Here is a 9600-nt window from a genome sequence, read left to right on the forward strand (position 1 = left end):
AACAAACATGAAATCTATTTAACTCTATTACTAGCACTCGACAATTAAAGCTTCCTAAAAGCAAAAACACACGGAAGAAGTAGTGACAAGTAAGAAAACTACAGTTAATACTTCAATCAAGGTAGCTCGCTGCACAGCAGACGTGAAGCAGACGGCGGTTTGGGCGACACATGAACTTACAACATAAAAGTAATAACAGATAAAAATACATGTTCATGAACCAGAGAGAAAATCAGTCCATAAGTTTAAGCAAACGCTATCAGCAGTACAATGAGAATCAGCTTAATTTTTCAATTAACTTCTCGACAGAATAGAAGGAGTGACCCATGAGGAAACACTCCAGTTTCGATTTGAAAGCGCGTGGATTACTGCTAAGATTTTTGAATTCGAGTAGCAGCTTATTGAAAATGGATGTAGCAGTATACTGCACACATTTTTGCACAAGAGTTAAGGAAGTCCGATCCAAATGGAGGTTTGATTTCTCCCGAGTATTAACCGAGTGAAAGCTGCTTATTGTTGGAAATAAACTAATATTGGTAACAAGAAACGACTATAAGGAATATACATATTGAGAGGCCAATGTCAAAATACCCAGACTCCCTGAACAGAGGTCGACAAGAGGTCCGTGAACTCACACCACTTTTTGCCCGAACCTCCCGTTTCTGAGCCAAAAATATCCTTCTAGAATGGGAAGAGTTATCCAAAAACATAATACCATACGACATAAGTGAATGGAAATAAGCAAAGTAGACTAATTTACTTGGCGAAGTATCACTCACTTTCGGTACCGTTCGAATAGTGAAAATGGCAGTATTAAGTCTTTGAACAAGATCCTGAATGTGGGCTTTCCATGACACCTTACTATTTATTTGAACACCTAGGAATTTGAGCCGCTCAGCTTCACCAATCATTTGCCCATGCTGTGAGATTAAAACGTCAGGTTTTGTTGAATTGTGTGTTAGAAACTGTAAAAACTGAATCTTACTGTGATTTAACGTTAGTTTATTTTCTACAAGCCATTGACTGAGGTCATGTACTGCACTACTTGAAACGGAGTCAATGTTGCACACAACATCCTTTACTACCAAGCTAGTGTCATCAGCAATCAGAAATATTTTAGAGTTACCCATAATACTTGAGGGCATATCATTTATATAAATAAGGAACTAGAGCGGCCACAACACTGATCCCTGAGGAACCCCCTCCCCCTTGACAGTATACCACTCAGATCCCCCATCACACTGTATTACTTTGCCCCATTCCTGTAGATCGTTCCCTAATGCACTTCCTGAAACACTCTACAACTTCTGATTCTGTCAGTTCTTTCAGGTCCCATATCCTTAAATTCCCACGTTTTTCCAGTTTCTTCAGTTTTTATCTACAGTTCATAATCAATATATTGTTATCAGAGACCACATTTGCCCCTGGAAATGTCATACAATTTAAAATCTGGTTCCTAAATCTCTGTCTTACCATTATATAATCTATATGAAATATTGCAGTATCTCCAGGTCTCTTCCACGTATACAACCTTCTTTCATGATTTTTGAACCAAGTGTTAGCTATGATTAAATTATGCTCTGGGCAAAAACCTACCAGGCGGCTTCCTCTTTCATTTTTTACCCACATTCCATATTCACCTACTGCGTTTCCTTTTATTCCATTTCCTACCGTCGAATTCCAGTCACCCACTAATATTAAATTTTCATCTCCCATCACTATCTGAATGATTTCTTTTATCTCATCACACATTCCATCAATTTCTTCATCATCTGCGGACTACTTTTACGACTGTGGTAGGCGTGGGATTCGTGGCTATATTGGCCACAACAATGCTTTCACTATGCTGTTTGTAGTGGCTTACCCGCATTCCTATTTTTATTAATTATTAGACCTACTCATGCATTAGCTTCATATTAGCCTTCCTAATACTTAAATCTATATTCGATGTTAACAATGACGCCGGTGGATGGACTATCACGAAATTACTGACCGTCGAGAAAGTCACAAATATAACCGACAAGCTAATGGGCCCTTCACAGGAAAAGGTTTTTCGCCGGAAAACGGGGAAAACTGAAACCCAGCAAATGAGTAAAAAAATGTATATTCACTGACAAAAAAAAGTGTACGCACACAACTTACACAACAATAGTCTGGGATTACTCTATTACGTAACAGTTTTTGTGATTGTATCTTGCAGCTTTAGTTATTTTTAATTAAAAGAGGCTTTAAAAGGACAGAAAGAACGTGTTGGACTACGCTACAGATCGTTCTGTTAGCAAAGTCCTCACTTTGTAATCACTTTCGTTGACTTCGGCAACTCTCAACAGAAATCTCCAACCTAACCGAGACAATGTGCTACGATACAGCCGAGATCATGACAAGAGAATGGGCTACATCACACTCGAAGTAAATTTATATAGGTAAGGATCCCCATGACCTGTGTACGTCTATTATAAAAAATCTCCAAGCCACTCTCCTCAAATAGATCGCCATCTTCTCTTGACCTTCAACTGTTACTATTTCAGAATTAAAAACCAGATTCAAAGAAAATTTGGCTACCAGCCAAAAACTAGAAAAATAAAAATAATAAAAGTGAGAACGTGAAACATGTTAGAATTAACCATAAACAGGAGATTTTACAGAAAATAAAATTGAGAAAGGAAATCATTAATATTATCGACCGTTTAGGAACTCTACGCTACGAAAGGGATGAAACAACATATCGAATAACTGGTGGAAGAGTTAGTGTGTTTTAAGATTATATCCAAACAAGAATTAGAGAAAAACATATCGAAGCAAGGCCTCTATTACGAAAAATAGCTAAATCTCGAGACAAATTGTGTCCTTTTGTATTAGATTAAATGTTTTGGCCCCTAGTACGGATGAAACAGTATCTGCAGTATCAACAGGAACTTCGGACATGTGTTTCATATTTCATCCAAGCCTGCAGTCTATAAATATTTAAACAAAATACTGAAACAAAATACCACTACCGGGGAATTACTTACGAAGCAGTTCTTGGTAAAGAAACACAGGACACAATTACGTATGTAGGCTTAATACGAACTACAACTGTGTTCATAAATCGCTATAGTTGCCTTGGACTAACGACGAGCGAATATCAATATAACCTGTACGCTTTTCAAAGCTGTTATCCATGAAAAAGCTAAACGACGTATCGTGAACAAAATACAATTTAACACCGAAACAATGACATTAGTTGACAATGGGCACAGACTTTAGTCAATGGGCACTGTTGAAAATTTGTGCCAGACCAGGATTAGCACCCGAGTCCCCTGGTTACTAGGGAGAGGCAATGATCACTGTGTCCGAATTACACAGTGGTCAACAGAATAGCACGAACTGCCCGAGCATGCCGTTCGTTAGATCGAAATTCTCAATTTCTCCATAGACTGCTAATACACTGCTCCTTGAACATAATCCTCCTCCCCTTAATTATACAGTACATGGCCAAAAAAACAGACACCGAATATATGCAAACTTGGCCTTACGAACATTGCAGACGTCGTCTATGTAACACACGTCAAACTTCAAAGAATTTACCAATTCGTTGCATTGTTTACTATAGACCACAAATCAAGTAACGTAAAAAAAGCACTGCGTCTATTGAGATCATGATTCATAGTTTAAAGAAAACTAATAAGTCGCCTACATATTACAGTTGCTGCCGAAAGAGGAGAACCATTATTTTCCCACAAAAGGAAATATAGTTAAAATTACGCTTCTATTTCGGTTAGTTTCGGCGATTACTAAAATTTGCAGTGAAAGTTACATAGTGGACTCTACCCTCCCCCCACCAGAAACGTAGTTATCGTGGCTGTTGTGAGACTTTTGTACACAGAGAAAGTGTGTTAAATGTGGCGCGGACGGAAACACTAGGCTACGCTACAGGGCAATCTGCTCGCACAACGTTTAGTCGGCATTCATAATCGTTGGCGTAAACAACTCTCAATCAAATTACCACCTTCCAACCTAACTTAGATCTCGGGCTACACTACCAATCGGCCTGTCATCACAACCAAAAATTCATTGAGGGGGGTGGGGGGATTTCCTGTATCTCTCTCTAATGTATCTCTAGGCCCAACTGCCAGTTTTGTCAGACTCAACAGCAAGATTTACCAATGGTAAACACTTTTGAGACGGCTAGTAATTTTAGAATAGTCCTCTTCGTCTTACTTGGCATAAATTGTTCGCTGGCGTCCCAGCAGCTAGCTCCCTCAGTGTCTGCTTCTGCCATCGCACCACGCCAGTCTGCTGTTGTCCTAGCATACCGAACGCACCGCACATCCGACACCTTCGGAACCACTCACTGGCCAGTTAGCAATTGAGCGGAACACTGTTTACATCGTGAAAGGAAAACTATGCAAAGATGTACACTTAAATGGCACGACTGAGTAGCACACACACAGTAATATCTGAGGAATGTCCTTCGACACGCGCAGAACGAAAGTCTTCTCGCGATCGTACAGCGTCTCTGAAAAAAAAAATCTCGTGACTATATTCCGGCGTTACGGCCAGGTTCTCATACAAATGAGCAACAAAGGGTACATTTGAAATTTTTTTTTTGAGACAATGACAATACATTCGAAGGATGTGTTTGGGAATTACGAGTGATAATACTATGAGCTTAATTTTAGATTTTCAATAAAAATGGCGCCCGTAATTATGATTTGATCAAGGGCCTGCGAGACTGGAGTACGCAGAGTGCGTGCAGTGTGGCACCACAGATGTTACCTGAATTCAAAAATGGGTAACATCAGTTGATACTACATTATTCCTCTGAAATTGAAAATGGATAACATCAGTCGATAAAACATAAAATTTATGCGAGCGCATGCCTAACCGCAATGAAACAACCTTAAATTTAACGATACAGTGCTAATTCGAACTTTGAGTTCGATTTTTGGGGGTTTGTTTCACTCCTTATGCCTACACAAAAATTAGTTAATATTAACAAATGTCATATTATAGCTATAAGTTCCTAAGAAAAGTGTTTACTTTTAGGGGTCAGAGGTAGAAGTTAAGAGATCGAACCACTTTCAATTTATGCTGCATGCCGTTCTGAGAAAATAGTTACCCGAAAAAAATGTGTTCAATGTTTAGGGAAAACATTTAGTTATATTATTACTTCGATTTGCATGAACTGAGTGTTACATATATATTTTTAATGTCGCTGAAAACGAATCTGAAGTCAGATTTTCAATATTCAAAACAGCTAATCCAATACGGAGGGCAAACGATTATGTTTTGACCAATTTTTACCAAAATTGTATTTTCGTTATTTACGTTTAGTCTGCAATTCAAGGAGTATTTATCAACCCTTCCTCTACCTCTGATTGTTCCTAGACAGCAACTTCCTGTTCTTCTTGGCAGGAAAAGCCGATCTGTCTAAGCTGGATTTGCAGCACTCGGCAGCCTGCACTTGATAATCGTCCTTATTTTCGGTGAGTATGTTTGCATGCATTGTGCAGTATAAATCATTTTGAGCACGTGCGACACGGGACGAGTTATCATCTACATCTATATGGATACCCTGCAAAACACATTTAAGTGCCTGGCAAATGGTTCATCGAATCACCTTCACAACTGATAATTAATTGAAACCCTCAGCTGCCGACAGGTGTTGTTGATATACTTCGATGGGGACAGCTGAAAAGTGTGCCCCTACTGGGACTCGAACCCACGATCTCCTGCTTACATGGCAGACGCTCAATCCATCTGAGCCATCGAGGGCACAAATGAACAGCACGACTGCAGGAATTTATCCCTTGCACGCTTCCCGTGAGACACATCCCCAACCGTCCACAATCCGCATACGTAATGTACGTAATAGGTATTTGCCTATCCACTCATTACTGGCTCACACTAATGTGACGATTCCCGTAAGAGTTCGGGCAACCTGTGCGCATTCGCACAGACGAAGGTCAATGGCTGGGTAACGTTTAACCATAGATATGAAGTAACTGTTCTCGAAAGAACAGGCGCCACTGACGACCGTGCAGCACTTCTAGAATACATGATAGACCGGCCGATGTGGCCGAGCGGTTCTAGGCACTTCAGTCGGGAGCCACGCGACCGCTACGGTCGCAGGTTCAAATCCTGCCTCGAGCATGGATGTGTGTGATGTCCTTAGGTTAGTTAGGTTTAAGTCGTTCTAAGTTCTAGGAAACTGATGACCTCAGATCTTAAGTCCCAAAGTGCTCATAGCCATTTGAACCATCAGTCCGTATGTTTGCACACTACTTACAGTAACTTATGCTAAGGACAACACACACACAACCATGCCCGAAGGAGGACTCGAACCTCCAACGGGGGGAGCCGCGCAAACCCTGACAAGGCGTTGGAGACATGGCGGGTACCCCGCGCGGCTCATGGCAGCCGTGACACTGCTTCAAACACTGGGCTGTAGAAACTTTTGTAAAGCACGGATTAAAAAAAAAACCTTTCCGTTCCAGGAGTCTAGACAAGTACACCTTTAAAAAATGCAACTACAAAGAAATTAAATTTTTCGAACGGGGCAGGGCTTAAAACTTTGAAGAGTTAAATTTTAATGGCCGTTCTCTTGTATGCAAATAGTTTCACAGTAGAAATTTCTCTAGTTTTATTTATTTATTTATTTTTTGCTGTAGGTAAAGAAGGATAGGATTGTGAGGAGGGGGAAAGGGGGGGGGGAGGAATCTTGCATCTCCAACCTTGGAATTCTTAGTACAGAATTTTTATTCATTACGAGATTCTCAGCCACTTGCAGAAGTGATTTCGCGTGATTCTGCAAAACTTTTCCTTTAGTCAATCGTAGCAACTATAGGATTCCGTTCCTGCTGCATGACATGTCTCGGAACTTAAACTGACCAACTTATTTGCATAAAGAGCTAGCTTATCATCCGCTTCTTTACTTACTTAGACCGTTCATGGTCTGCAAAGCATTTTTTTCTTTAATCGTTTTTTTATGTCTTTTATAAACTGCAACACTTTCTAAACTTTTCTAAACTTAATGCCGTTGAAGCATGGTCTTTTGCTGAATGACCAAAAAGCAATGCTGACAGCTGGAGTCCAAGGTTTTTGTTAATCAAGCCGTTTGTATTCTTGTGGTGATATCTCCGCAGAGTCTTTCATTCCCTAACGCATATTTCTTTATATCTAATTGAGAAGTGAAATACCGGTTATCGTAGATGCAGATTTAAAATATTTTAATATAACGCAATAAATATTTCATTAAAATTCTCATCCCCTTATGCTCGAAGTTAAAAACCAGTGAAACACGTAGTTTTTAAAAATTGTAACAGATTAGCCGAATACGAATTGTCAGATATGCTTTCATAATGCTTTCATAATGAACCATTTTCAGAAACGTGGAGCCAGATCTGGGGGTGAATTTCCTTCTCTCCGAGACACCCGGCTTCTTCTTCGACTTAGCCGGCAAACAGGCCGAGGACGACGGGTGGGGACCGAATAGGCAGCAGTTGGTGGATGGCGACGTCGTCACTGGCTGTTGCCTTCGTGCGGGCCTCTTGTGTAAAGGGGGAGCCAACCGTGGCCAAGTGAAGGTCTGTATTCCACAGGAACGAGTTAGCATGGCACTCAGATATTTCCACGATTTGGCGGACGGGAGTCATTTGGGGTTCTTCAAGACCTTGAACCGAGTTCGGGAATACATGTTTTGGCCCAACCTATATCGCGATGGCAGGCGATTTCTTGGCAACTGTGTCCAGTGTAAGCGCGGTAAGCCCGATGTGGGGCCGCACAGAGAACTACTACAGTCACTTAGGAACAGTGTCCTCTGGACTGCGACTCAAAGACCGAAACAACGGTCGACGGAAACTGGCACCAGAAACGCACCAGCTCACTCTATTTCATCCCCTTAGGGGTTGAACTTCCAAAAACACCGAAACACGTATTTTCTTATTTGTAGCCTTGAAGTCAAATACCAATTTTCTTAGATGTAGCCTTAAAAATACTTTCATAGTTCTTCCATAATTATTTATCTCAAAATAAAATGTTCATCCACTATTTCACTTCATAGAGGTTAAATTCCCAATGATACTGGAACACATATTTCTTTATTTCTGACCTAGAAACCAGATACAAATGTTCGTATGCCTAGCTTCAAAATTACCTTAATAGCTACATGATTCAGAAATCCTTTCATGTCCTGCGTCTCCCCCTTAGAGGTGGAATTTCGAAATATGCAGTATAAGCTGTATAAGATCAACACCCTTTCCAAATGTCAAGGTTTATTTTCCTTGGCGGTCTGGACTGTGTGAGTTTCATAGTAATAGTCCTACACACACACAAACACACACACACACACACACACACACACACACACACACACACACACACACACACACACACACCACTACCAATGCCACCACCACCTCCTGGGGAAATTTCTGCAGACGCCCTTGTTCCACTACAGTCATATTTTGCCGACGACCTACATTTAGCAGCGTGGGAGGGATAGTGTCGTGCAACAGACAGTATACTCAGTAGACAACGAACAGTTCGTTGTGAAATCAGCGACTTCGGTGATCTCACGTGAACCGATGCAACCTCCGCGGCAAGGCCGTTGCCGCAGATATTTCAGAGTAGTTGCTTACGTTTCATAATTATCTAGTTTACGGGGAAAATGTAAAAAAGGCGATTGTCACCGAAGCTACAACTAATCTGAATTTCTGGTTAGTTATCAAGTGGTCTTGTGTGCGAGCCTGAATTTTTCATCCTTTGCGGTGAGAATGATTCAAACCCGTCATGTTCTTCTTATGAAGTGTTCTATTTATTTTGCACACAATGATCGTTTGTAGTTGTCTTGAGTTACTACGTTGATAAATTTTTGTTTGGCGCACGTATCATAACTGAGATTTGCGCTGAATGGCTGAAGGTGAATTAGCGTAATGAGTAGTAGCGAATGTTACAGTAACATGTTTGTAAATTATTTCACGTAAATTACGTTAGTCGTGTAATATAATCCGTATACCAGTACAGTATATGGGCCAATTACGTTAGTCATGGAATACTATCCGTATAAGACTATGTCACCTTGGTGTCCCGGAATTTGCTTCAATTTTGGAATCCACGAAAGAACTGGAAATTTTCCTTTACACAGCTTTCCATATAATTTCTATTACAGTGATTCAGTCTTGTCTGTCACTCGACTTTTCTGACTGTGAAATAAATTCTATCGCTCAGGTGCTTATTACCTCTTCGTGTTTCCATTTGCCGATATTGCGCATAAACACATATCTCAAAGTTGCTATGGACATTGATGGAGCGACACACTTTTCTATGGCGACACTGCAGTTTAGAGATAGAAAAACCGATCAGTTAAAACGATATGGGTATTTTAGTTCTGAATAACCGATGTCTTTCGGTATTTGTTTGCTCTCGGTTATAACAAGTACCTTTTTATTTTTTTCTGATAACCACCTAAAAACAGATATATCAATTAGCCACAGATGTGGTAGTAAAATTTTTTGTTTTCAAATAAACCTTTTTTAAAAAAGACGAGTTATTTTTATTCGTAAGATTTCCATAGCACTGAAACACGGCGTTATTACAGAAAAAAATGGGAAAAGTTAT

This window comes from Schistocerca gregaria, unplaced genomic scaffold (genome assembly GCF_023897955.1).
Source record: "Schistocerca gregaria isolate iqSchGreg1 unplaced genomic scaffold, iqSchGreg1.2 ptg000345l, whole genome shotgun sequence".
Taxonomy (NCBI): domain Eukaryota; kingdom Metazoa; phylum Arthropoda; class Insecta; order Orthoptera; family Acrididae; genus Schistocerca; species Schistocerca gregaria.